Below are 12,951 nucleotides of genomic sequence, written 5' to 3'. Positions count from 1 at the left end.
TTAAGAGAAACCTCCTTTTAAATTTGTATAGAGAAGGAAAAACATATCGCTGGTTTTTTCCTCCTGCCGCTTAAGAGAGAAAAAATGTCTGGCACTTGCAGCCTCTTTCCTCCATTTGGAGACCCCTGGCCTTCCTGCCTGTTACCCTCTCAATATACACAATGGAATATTACTCAGCCATTAAAAAGAATACATTTGAATCAGTTCTAATGAGATGGATGAAACTGGAGCGCATTATACAGAGTGAAGTAAGCCAGAAAGATAAACACCAATACAGTAGTATACTAACGCATATTTGGAATTTAGAAACATGGTAACGATAACCCTATATGCAAGACAGAAAAAGAGACACAGATGTATAGAACAGACTTTTGGACTCTGTGGGAGAAGGCGAGGGTGGGCTGATCTGAGAGAATAGCATTGAAACATGTATATTACCAAGTGTGACACAGATTACCAGCCCAGGTTGGATGCATGAGACAAGTGCTCAGGGCTGGTGCACTGGGATGACCCAGAGGGATGGGATGGGGAGGGAGGTGGGAGGGGGGTTCAGGATGGGGAACACATGTAAATCCATGGCTGATTCATGTCAATGTATGGCAAAAACCACTACAATATTGTAAAGTAATTAACCTCCAACTAATAAAAATAAAGGGAAACAAACAAACAAAAATATGTATTTCACTTCTGAGTCCCAGAAGTAACACAAGTCATCCCCTTATCATCAGGCCTAATCCTGCTTACATGACAAAAACTAGCACCCATATCGGTACTCTACCAAATCTCCCCATCCATCAATCTAAATATAATCTTAACCCTTTCCAGCCTGTCAATTATAATCAGAGGCTGAGGAGGACTAAACCAAACCCAGCTATGAAAAATTATAGCTTACTCATCAATCGCCCACATAGGCTGAATGACAGCAGTCTTACCATATAACCCCACTATAATATTACTAAACTTAGTCATCTATATTATTATAACCTCCACCATATTCACACTATTCATAGCCAATTCAACTACTACCACCCTATCACTATCACACACATGAAATAAAATACCCATAATGACCGTCCTAGTCCTCGTTACCCTCTTATCAATAGGAGGACTTTCCCCACTGTCAGGATTTATGCCAAAATGAATAATTATCCAAGAAATAACAAAAAATAACAGCCTTATCTTACCTACCCTCATAGCAATTACAGTGCTACTAAATCTATATTTTTATATATGACTCACATATTCTACTGCACTAACAATATTTCCCTCTACAAACAACATAAAAATAAAATGACAATTCTCCATCACAAAACAAATAACCCTCCTACCTACAATAGTTGTACTATCCACTATACTATTGCCACTTACACCAATTCTATCAGTATTAGAATAGGAATTTAGGTTAACCTAGACCAAGAGCCTTCAAAGCCCTAAGCAAGTGCAATATACTTAATTCCTGATAAGGATTGCAAGATTATATCTTACGTCAATTGAATGCAAATCAACTACTTTAATTATGCTAAATCCTCACTAGATTGGTGGGCTCCACCCCCACGAAACTTTAGTTAACAGCTAAAGACCCTAGTCAACTGGCTTCAATCTACTTCTCCCGTTGCGAGAAAAAAAAGGCGGGAGAAGCCCCGGCAGAATTGAAGCTGCTTCTTTGAATTTGCAATTCAACATGTAATTTCACCACAGGACTTGGTAAAAAGAGGAATTAAACCCCTGTCTTTAGATTTACAGTCTAATGCTTCACTCAGCCATTTTACCTATGTTCGTCAACCGCTGATTATTTTCAACTAATCACAAAGACATTAGCACCCTGTATTTACTATTTGGTGCCTGAGCAGGCATAGTAGGAACAGCCCTAAGACTACTGATTCGTGCTGAACTGGGTCAACCTGGAACCCTGCTCAGAGATGATCAAATTTATAATGTAATTGTTAACTGCACATGTGTTTGTAATAATTTTCTTCATAGTAATGCCAATTATACTTGGAGGATTTGGCAATTGACTAGTTCCCCTGATAATTGGTGCCCCTGATATAGCATTCCCTCGAATAAATAATATGTTTCTGACTCCTCCCTCCTTCTTTTTTATTACTTCTAGCATCATCTATAGTTGAAGCCGGAGCAGGAACAGGCTGAACTGTGTATCCCCCTCTAGCTGGCAATCTAGCCCACGCAGGAGCTTCTGTGGACCTAACTATTTTTTCCCTACACCTAGCAGGTGTCTCCTCAATTCTAGGGGCCATTAATTTCATCACAACAATTATTAATATAAAACCTGCTGCAATGTCACAATACCAAACCCCTCTGTTCATGTGATCTGTACTAATCACTGCCGTACTGCTACTTCTCTCACTCCCGGTCCTAGCAGCCGGGATTACAATACTATTAACAGACCGAAATTTAAATACAACTTTCTTTGACCCAGCAGGAGGTGGGGACCCTATTCTATATCAACACTTATTCTTCGGACACCCTGAAGTATATATTCTTATTCTACCTGGGTTTGGTATAATCTCTCACATCGTAACCTATTATTCAGGAAAAAAAGAGCCATTTGGATATGTGGGAATGGTCTGAGCTATAATATCAACTGGATTCCTAGGATTTATCGGATGAGCTCACCACATATTTACAGTCAGAATAGATGTTGACACGTGAGCCTACTTCACATCAGCCACTACAATTATTGCCATCCCAACTGGATTTGTAAAAGTCTTTAGTTGATTAGCAACACTTCATGGGGGTAACATTAAATGATCACCTGCTATAATATGAGCTCTAGGCTTTATTTTCCTTTTTATAGTTGGAGGTTTAATCAGAATTGTTATAGCCAACTCTTCTCTCGATATTGTTCTCCACGACACATACTATGTAGTTGCACATTTCCACTATGTATTATCAATGGGGGCTGTATTTGCTATTATAGGGGGATTTGTTCACTGATTTCCACTATTCTCAGGATACACCCTCAACACCACACGAGCCAAAATCCATTTCGTAATTATATTTTGTAGGTGTAAACATAACCTTCTTCCCACAACACTTCCTAGGGTTGTCCGGTATACCACGACGCTATTCTGATTACCCAGATGCATATATAATGTGAAATACCATTTCATCTATAGGCTCATTTATCTCTTTAACAGCCGTTACTCTAATAATCTTTATTATCTGAGAAGCATTAGCATCTAAGCGAGAAGTCCTGACTGTAGACCTGACAACAACAAACTTAGAGTGACTAAATGGGTGCCCTCCACCATATCATACATTTGAAGAACCTACATACGTCATCTTAAAATAAGAAAGGAAGGAATCAAACCCTCTATAACTGGTTTCAAGCCAACATCATAGCCACTATGTCTTTCTCAATTGATGAGGTGTTAGTAAAACATTACATAACTTTGTCAAAGTTAAGTTACAGGTGAAAACCCCATATACCTCATATGACCTACCCCATACAACTAGGTTTCCAAGATGCAACATCACCTATCATAGAAGAATTACTACACTTTCATGATCACACACTAATAATTGTCTTTCTAATTAGCTCGCTAGTACTCTACATCATCTCATTAATGTTAACAACAAAACTAACTCACACCAGTATAATAGACACCCAAGAGGTAGAGACAGTCTGAACTATTTTACCAGCCATTATCCTATTCCTAATTGCCCTTCCATCTTTATGAATGTTATATATAATAGACGAAATCAACAACCCATCCCTTACAGTAAAAACTATGGGACATCAATGATATCGAAGCTATGAATACACAGATTATGAAGACGTAAGCTTTGATTCCTACATAATTCCAACATCAGAATTAAAGCCAGGAGAACTGCGACTATTAGAAGTAGACAACCGAGTTGTATTACCAATAGAAATAAGAATTCGAATATTAGTTTCTTCTGAAGATGTACTACACTCCTGAGCCATACCCTCCTTAGGACTAAAAACAGAAGCAATCCCAGGCCGCCTGAACCAAACAACTCTTATGTCAACTCGACCAGGCCTGTATTACGTGAAAGGTCGGGGCATGCCCCGGAAAAGTGCCGCAAGGCAAATTCCGGAGGCTGGCTAAACTTCCGGGGACCGACCCCCTGCAGCCTGGTCCAATCAGGTACCGACCCAGAGCCCTCAGACACTAACTGCCGCTGTAGCCCGCGCTTTCTTCCTTATATGAAAAGACCTGGCTTGGACGCCAGCCCTGGCTATAAAACCCCTCCCCACCCCCTCATACCTCGCAGACTCCCTTTGTCTCCTCACTCACCCGCCCCCGGGAGTTCTGTCCTAGAGCGACCGATCAATAAAGGCCTTCACCAATGGTCCTTAGAGGCGGCTTTTTTCCTCCCGTGGCGTTTTTCTAACATCTGGCGCCCCAATGTGGGGCCTGAGGTGAGGGCCCCAGCACTCGCTGTTGAGGCCCCCTCGAGCTCCACCGCCGCGGGAGCCTCGGACCCAGGCGGCTGACCAACCCCCCGGACGGCAGGATACGGATTAAGTCCCTTCGGCTTTGGGGCCTGCCCTCCCTGGCGACCACCTCCTAGGGCCCCGTAACGGGTGCGCACTTACTGGGCCCTCCCGGTCACCAGCTGGTGGGGAGACGTCCCCAGCAGCTGAGTAGACCTCTGGCTTCGGCCTCTGGCTTCGGCCTCCGGCTTCGGCCTTTCCAGTCACCAGCTGGTGGGGAGACGTCCCCAGCGGCTGAGTAGACCTCCGGCTTCGGCCTTTCCAGGTCCCTGCGGTCGTGAGGAAGACGTTCCCCGTGACTACACGGACCTCTGGCTCCCCTTGACTCATCCGAAGACGTTCGGACAGCGGGGGCTGCCTCCACGCCCTGTGGTTGTCATGGGATCGACAGCCTCCAAACCCGATCCCCAATACTCCACCCCCTTAGAGTGCCTGCTGGTTAACCTGCAGACTCTAAGACTAAAGGGAGATATCTGTCCCAAGCAGCTCACTTTTCTGTGTTCACAGGCCTGGCCTCAGTATTCCCTAGATAATGGCTCACAATGGCCAGCCACAGGGATACTAGACTTTGACGTCCTCCGTGATTTAGATTATTACTGTCGGAGAACGGGAAAATCGTCTGAGGTCCCCTATGTTCAGGCCTTTTGGGCGTTGCGCTCTCGCCCCACCCTGTGCACTACGTGCGCTCCTAGCCAAATCCTACTCACCATGGCCCCCCGACTCCACCCTCCCGAGCTAAGCCGACTCCTCCCGTCTCTGAGTCCTCTGCTTTCTCTGTTTCCCCAGAAGATCTGGTGGCCCCCCTCCCTATGCCTCTCCCACGACCCCCTTCCCTTCCTCTCCGGTTCCTACCCCCTCCCCCTCCTCTCCGACTCCTCCTAACCCCTCCCCTTCCACTCTGGCCCCTCCTACCCCCTCCCCCTCCTCTCCGGCCCCTCCTAACCCCTCCCCCTCTAACCCTACTCCGGCCTCTTTTGCTCCTGTTCCCGCCCCTGAGGCTTCACCGCCGGCCCCAGATCCTCCGGCCCTTAACCCTATCTTGTATCCTCCCCTTTCCCCCATCACTCCCTCCTCTTCTCCGGTTAGCTCCCACACTTGCTCCCATAGCAACCCTCCAGGAGCCTCCCCTCCCCCTCCCCCAGCCCCGCTACTCCCTTTGCGACAAGTGGCCGGAGCTGAGGGCCTGGCCCAGGTCCACGTCCCCTTCTCTCTCCAGGACTTAGCACAGATTGAGGCCAAGCTGGGATCCTTTTCCTCCAACCCCACTCAGTACATTAAGCAGTTTACTGGTCTGACCCGCGCCTACGCCCTAACATGGCAGGACATATATGTCATCCTGGGATCTACCACCACCCCCGAAGAGAGGCAGGCCATTTGGACGACAGCCAGGGCTAAGGCCGATCAGCAACACAGTGCCAACCCCTCCCCCGAGCATCCCCCGGGAGCTCAGACAGTTCCTGACACCGACCCTGATTGGAACTACCAGGAAGGGGGTGGCGGCCAGCTGCGGGTACACTATATGATAGAGTGTATCCTCGTTGGAATGGAAACGTCCTCTCATAAGGTAGTAAACCTCCTCAAACTAGATGAGGTGACTCAGGGGCCCGACGAAAACCCAGCCATGTTTCTTAATCGGCTGACTGAGGCCCTTGTTCAATACACCAGACTGTCCCGAGTTCCCCATTGGGGCAGCTACCTTGGCCAATCGTTTTATCTCCCAATCCGCACCTGACATCCGAAAAAAACTGGCCAAGGCCGAGGACGGCCCTCAGACCCCCATTCGAGACCTGGTAAAAATGGCCTTTAAGGTTTACAATGCCCGTGAAGAAACTGCTGAGGCCAGCCAAAGGGTAAGTCTCAAGCAAGAGGCCGAATTTCAGGCAAGCCTCCTAAACCAACAAACCCAGGCCTTGGTAGCGGCCCTGCGGCTGGCAGCGGGCTCGGGGTCCCAAAACCCCCTCCGGGGGCCTGCTTCAAGTGCGGCCAAGAAGGACACTGGGCCAAGATGTGCCCCAATCCGCGGCCTCCTTCCAAGCCATGCCCGTTGTGCAAACAGCGAGGACACTGGGCTAGTGACTGTCCCCAGGCCTCTCGGGCCCCGACCTCTAGGGGCCGGGGACCAGAGTGCCCCAGGGAGACCTCCTGCCCTCCTCCGGCCTTCGAGCTGCTGAGCTTCGACGATGGCTGAAGCCGCCCAGACTCGGGAACCCCGATAACCCAAGCCAAGCCCAGGGTAACGCTCCAGGTAACGGGTAAGTCTGGTTAATGCGGGGGCTACCTATTCGGTCCTTCCCTCTTTCGGGGACACTTTACGTCCTTCCCAGGTTTCGGTTATGGGCATTGACAGCCAACCCTCATGTCTGCTCCAAACCCAACCACCACCCTGTCAATTAGATTCCTGCCTATTTACCCACTCCTTTCTGGTCATCCCCTCCTGCCCTACTCCTCTCTTAAAAAGAAATATACTCTCACAGATCTCCCAGCAGGTGGCTACGGCCCTGGACATCGACTGGCATCTCCACATCCCCTATCAGCCCCAGTCGTCAGGCCTGGAACAAAGGCGCAGACAGCTCCAAGAAAGCCCCCTCCAGACCAGACTCAATGGTTTACTCCCATACCTCTTGCCCTTTCTAGGCCCTATACTCCTGCTGGTTATGGGCCTCACCATAGGCCCCTGCCTCGTCCAACTTATTCTTCACAGGGTCCAAAAAATAGCGCAGGCTGCGACCGGACGGGCCATGCTCCTAACAGCTTACACTCGACTCAATCAAGAAGACATAGACCCACCTCACAATCCTGCATAAGCTGACCTTTTGTCCCGGCTGGCCCCTACCCCTCGTCGCCCCCGTTCAGCAGGAAATAGCCAGAGAGAACCGGCGCCCCTTGTCCTATAACAAAAAGGCCGGGATGAAAGGTTGGGGCATGCCCCGGAAAAGTGTCGCAAGGCAAATTCCGGAGGCTGGCTAAATTTCCGGGGACCGACCCCCTGCAGCCTGGTCCAATCAGGTACCGACCCAGAGCCCTCAGACACTAACTGCCGCTGTAGCCCGCGCTTTCTTCCTTATATGAAAAGACCTGGCTTGGACGCCAGCCCTGGCTATAAAACCCCTCCCCACCCCCTCATACCTCGCAGACTCCCTTTGTCTCCTCACTCACCCGCCCCTGGGAGTTCTGCCCGAGAGCGACTGCTCAATAAAGGCCTTCACCAACGGTCCTTGGAGGCAGCTTTTTTCCTCCCGTGGCGTTTTTCTAACATTACAGACAATGCTCTGAAATCTGTGGATCAAATCACAGCTTCATGCCCATTGTTCTTGAACTAGTCCCACCAAAATATTTTGAAAAATGATCTGCATCAATACTATAAAATCGTTAAGAAGCTAAATTAGCACTAGTCTTTTAAGCCAGAGACTGAGGGCATAATACTCTCCTTAATGACATGCCACAACTAGATACATCAACTGGATTTACAATAATTACATCAATATTTCTGGTTCTTTTTATTATTTTTCAATTAAAAATTTCAAAACACAGTTTCTATCTTAATCCAGAACCCACGTTAACTAAAACACAAAAACAAAACACCACTTAAGAAACAAAATGAACGAAAATCTACTTGCCTCTTTCATTACCCCAATAATCCTAGGCCTCCCGCTCGCTACCCTTATCGTTATGTTCCCTAGCCTACTATTTCCAACATCAAATCGACTGGTGAATAACCATCTTATTTCCCTCCAACAATGAGTACTTCAACTTGTATCAAAACAAGTAATAGGAATTCACAATGCCAAATAACAAACATGAACATTAATACTTATGTCTTTAATTTTATTTATTGGATCAACAAATCTTTTAGGTTTATTACCCTAATCATTTACACCAACCACACAATTATCAGTGAACCTGGGCATGGCCATTCCCTTGTGAACAGGAGCTGTAGTCACAGGCTTCCACAACAAAACTAAAGCATCACTTGCCCACTTTCTTCCACAAGGAACACCAACCCCATTGATTCCAATACTGGTCATTATTGAGACTATCAGCCTTTTTATTCAACCAATTGCCTTAGCCGTGCGACTAATAGCCAATATTACTGCAGGACATTTACTAATTCATCTGATTGGAGGGGCCACACTTGCACTAATGAACATCAGCACCACAACAGCCCTCATCACATTTATTATTCTAGTCCTACTTACAATTCTTGAGTTTGCAGTAGCTATAATTCAAGCCTACATATTTACCCTCCTAGTCAGCCTATACCTGCATGACAACACATAATGACACACCAAACCCATGCCTACCACATAGTAAACCCAAGTCCCTGACCTCTCACAGGAGCCCTATCAGCCCTCCTAATAACATCTGGTTTAATTATATGATTCCACTTCAACTCAACAATCCTATTAACACTTGGCCTAACAACAAATATACTTACAATATATCAATAATGGTGAGATATTATCCGAGAAAGTACTTTCCAAGGACACCACACCCCAACTGTCCAAAAAGGTTTCCGTTATGGAATGATCCTCTGCATTATTTCCGAGGTCTTATTCTTCACCGGGTTTTTCTGAGCATTCTATCACTCAAGTCTCACCCCAACACCCGAATTAGGCGGTTGCTGACCTCCAACAGGCATTCACCCACTTAACCCTTTCGAAGTCCCACTGCTTAATACCTCCATCTTACTAGCCTCAGGAGTTTCCATTACCTGAGCCCATCATAGCCTTATAGAGGGAAACCGTAACCATATACTACAAGTTCTATTCATTACTATTGCACTAGGTGTCTACTTCACACTACTACAAGCCTCAGAATACTATGAAGCACCTTTTTACCATTTCAGATGGAGTTTATGGCTCAACCTTCTTCGTAGCCACAGGCTTCCATGGCCTACATGTTATTATTGGGTCTACTTTCTTAATTGTCTGCTTTTTCCACCAACTAAAATTCCACTTTACTTCCAACCACCATTTCGGCTTTGAAGCTGCTGCCTGATATTGACACTTCGCAGACGTAGGATGACTCTTCCTCTACGTATCTATCTATTGATGAGGCTCATATTCTTTTAGTATTAACTAATACAGCTGACTTCCAATCAGTTAGTTTCGGTACAGCCTGAAAAAAAATAATAAACCTTATATTAGCCCTCCTGACCAACTTTACACTAGCCTCACTACTTGTTATCATTGCATTCTGACTTCCCCAATTAAATGGGGAAATTAAATTTTACTCAGAAAAAACAAGCCCATATGAATGTGGGTTTGACTCCATAGGATCAGCCCGCCTACCTTTCTCCATAAAATTTTTTCTAGTGGCTATCACATTCCTTCTTTTTGACTTAGAAATTGCACTCCTTCTACCACTACCATGAGCCTCACAAACAAATAACCTAGGCACAATACTCACTATAGCCCTCTTCTTAATTTTACTACTAGCTGCAAGCCTAGCTTATGAGTGAACCCAAAAGGGATTAGAATGAACCGAGTATGGTATTTAGTTCAGAGTAAAATAAATGATTTCGACTCCTTAGATTATGATTAAATTCATAACTACGAAGTGTCTTTAGTATATATAAATATTATAATAGCATTTATAGTATCCCTTGCAGGACTGTTAATATACCGATCCCACCTCATATCATCACTCCTATGCCTAGAAGGGATGATACTATCCCTATTCGTAATAGCCACCCTAATAATCTTAAATTCACATTTCACCCTAGCAAGCATGATACCTATTATTTTACTAGTCTTCTCAGCCTGCAAAGCAGCACTAGGATTATCATTACTAGTAATAGTATCAAATACATACGGTACTGATTACATACAAAATTTTAACCTACTTCAATGCTAAAATATATTGTTCCCACAGTAATACTTATACCCCTGACCTGATTATCAAAAGGCAGCATAATCTGAATTAATTCTACAGCCCATAGCCTATTAATTAGCCTCACAAGCCTTCTCCTTATAAATCAGTTTAGTGATAACAGCCTCAACTTCTCATTATTATTTTTCTCTGACTCCCTGTCAACACCACTATTAATTCTAATCATATGGCTTCTTCCTTTAATATTAATAACTAGTCAACACCACTTATCAAAAGAAAGTCTAACATGAAAAAAAACTATATATTACCATACTAATTCTATTACAACTATTTCTAATTATGACCTTCACCGCCATAGAGCTAATCCTCTTCTATATTTTATTTGAAGCAACACTAGTCCCAACACTTATTATTATTACCCGATGGGGGAATCAAACAGAACGCCTAAACGCTGGCCTCTACTTCCTATTTTACACACTAGCAGGCTCTCTTCCACTACTAGTCACATTAGTCTACCTCCAAAATACAATCGGATCCCTAAGCTTCCTAATGCTTCAATACTGAGTACAACCTTTATCCAACTCCTGATCAAATGTTTTCATATGACTAGCATGTATAATGGCCTTTATAGTAAAAATACCACTGTATGGCCTCCACCTTTGACTACCCAAAGCCCATGTAGAAGCCCCCATTGCAGGCTCCATAGTCCTTGCAGCAGTCCTACTAAAACTAGGAGGATATGGTATACTACGAATCACAATACTCCTAAATCCATTTACCGAATTCATAGCATATCCCTTTATTATATTATCCCTATGGGGCATAATTATGACCAGCTCAATCTGTCTTCGCCAAACAGATCTTAAATCACTACTTGCATACTCCTCTGTCAGTCACATAGCACTTGTCATCGTAGCCATCCTCATCCAAACACCTTGAAGCTATATAGGAGCCACAGCCCTAATTGCTCACAGCCTCATCTCATCTATACTTTTCTGCCTAGCAAACTCTAACTATGAACAAATTCACAGTCGAACAATAATTCTAGCCCGAGGCCTGCACACATTCCTTCCACTAATAGCCACCTGATGACTCTTGGCAAGCTTAACTAACCTAGCTCTCCCCCGAACAATTAACCTAATTCGTAGTAATATCCACTTTTTCATGATCCAATATTACAATTATTCTAATAGGGCTAAATATATAATTACCGCCTTATATTCCCTATATATACTAATCACAACACAACAAGGTAAATATACTCACCATATCAGTAACATTTCACCCTCCTTTACACGAGAGAACGCCCTCATATCATTACACATTTTACCCCTATTATTATTATCACTGAACCCAAAAATCATTTTAGGGTCCTTATACTGTAAATGTAGTTGAAAAAAAAATTAGATTGTGAATCTAATAACAGAAGTTTATTACCTTCTTATTTACCAAAAAAGTATGCAAAAACTGCTAATTTTATGCTCCCATGTATAACAACGTGGCTTTTTCGAACTTTTAGAGGATGGTAGTAATCCGTTGATCTTAGGAACCAAAAAATTGGTGCAACTCCAAATAAAATTAATAAACCTAGTCTCTTCCTTTACACTAGTTACCCTATTTTTACTAACTATCCCCATCATAATTATAAGCTCTGACAATTACAAGACCTCTAACTACCCACTTTATGTAAAAACAACCATCTCATGTGCCTTCATCACTAGTATAATTCCCACAATAATATTCATTCACACAGGCCAAGAAATAATTATCTCAAACTGACACTGACTTACAATTCAAACTGTCAAACTATCACTTAGCTTTAAAATAGACTATTTCTCGATAATATTTGTCCCAGTAGCATTGTTCATCACAAGATTATAGAATTTTCAATATGATATATACACTCAGACCCTAATATCAACCAATTTTTTAAATACCTTCTCTTATTTCTCATTACCATACTCATTCTTATCACCACAAATAATCTATTTCAATTATTTATTGGCTGAGAAGGCGTTGTAATTATATCATTCCTACTCATTGGATGGTGATATGGACGAGCAGATGCAAACACAGTGGCCCTGCAAGCAATTCTATATAACTGCATTGGTGACATTAGTTTCATCCTAGCAATAGCATGGTTTCTCATTAATCTTAATGCCTGAGACTTTCAACAAATCTTTATATTAAATCCAAGTGACTCCAACATACCCCTAATAGGCCTCGCACTAGCTGCAACCGGAAAATCTGCCCAATTTGGTTTACATCCATGATTACCTTCCGCAATAGAAGGCCCTACCCCCATCTCAGTACTACTCCACTCAAGCTCAATAGTAGTAGCAGGCATCTTCCTATTAATCCGCTTTCACCCACTAACAGAGAACAACAAATTTGCACAGTCCGTCCTATTATGCCTAGGAGCTATTACCACTCTACTTACAGCAATATGTGCCCTCACCCAAAATGATATAAAAAAAATTGTTGCTTTTTCTACATCCAGTCAACTAGGCCTTATAATAGTAACAATTGGCATTAATCAACCCTACCTAGCATTTCTTCATATTTGCACCCATGCTTTCTTCAAAGCTACACTATTCATGTGCTCTGGCTCTATTATCCACAGCCTAAATGACAAA

The 12,951-nt window shown here is 43.9% G+C and overlaps 1 long non-coding RNA gene across 1 annotated transcript; it reads right to left on the bottom strand.

Moving 5' to 3' along the window:
* Positions 1–3,447: 3,447 nt before the first annotated feature.
* Positions 3,448–7,831, bottom strand: LOC122448428. The gene is made up of 3 exons (XR_006271607.1): positions 7,738–7,831; positions 6,956–6,959; positions 3,448–4,025 (listed from the first exon to the last, which is right to left on the bottom strand). It is a non-coding gene; the product is annotated as an uncharacterized LOC122448428 (long non-coding RNA).
* Between the last annotated feature and the right edge of the window lie 5,120 nt (positions 7,832–12,951).

This window comes from Cervus canadensis, chromosome 10 (assembly GCF_019320065.1).
Source record: "Cervus canadensis isolate Bull #8, Minnesota chromosome 10, ASM1932006v1, whole genome shotgun sequence".
In the NCBI taxonomy this organism is placed as follows: domain Eukaryota; kingdom Metazoa; phylum Chordata; class Mammalia; order Artiodactyla; family Cervidae; genus Cervus; species Cervus canadensis.
Note: the sequence above shows the minus strand (reverse complement) of the source record. Positions and strands in the feature narration are given on the sequence as shown.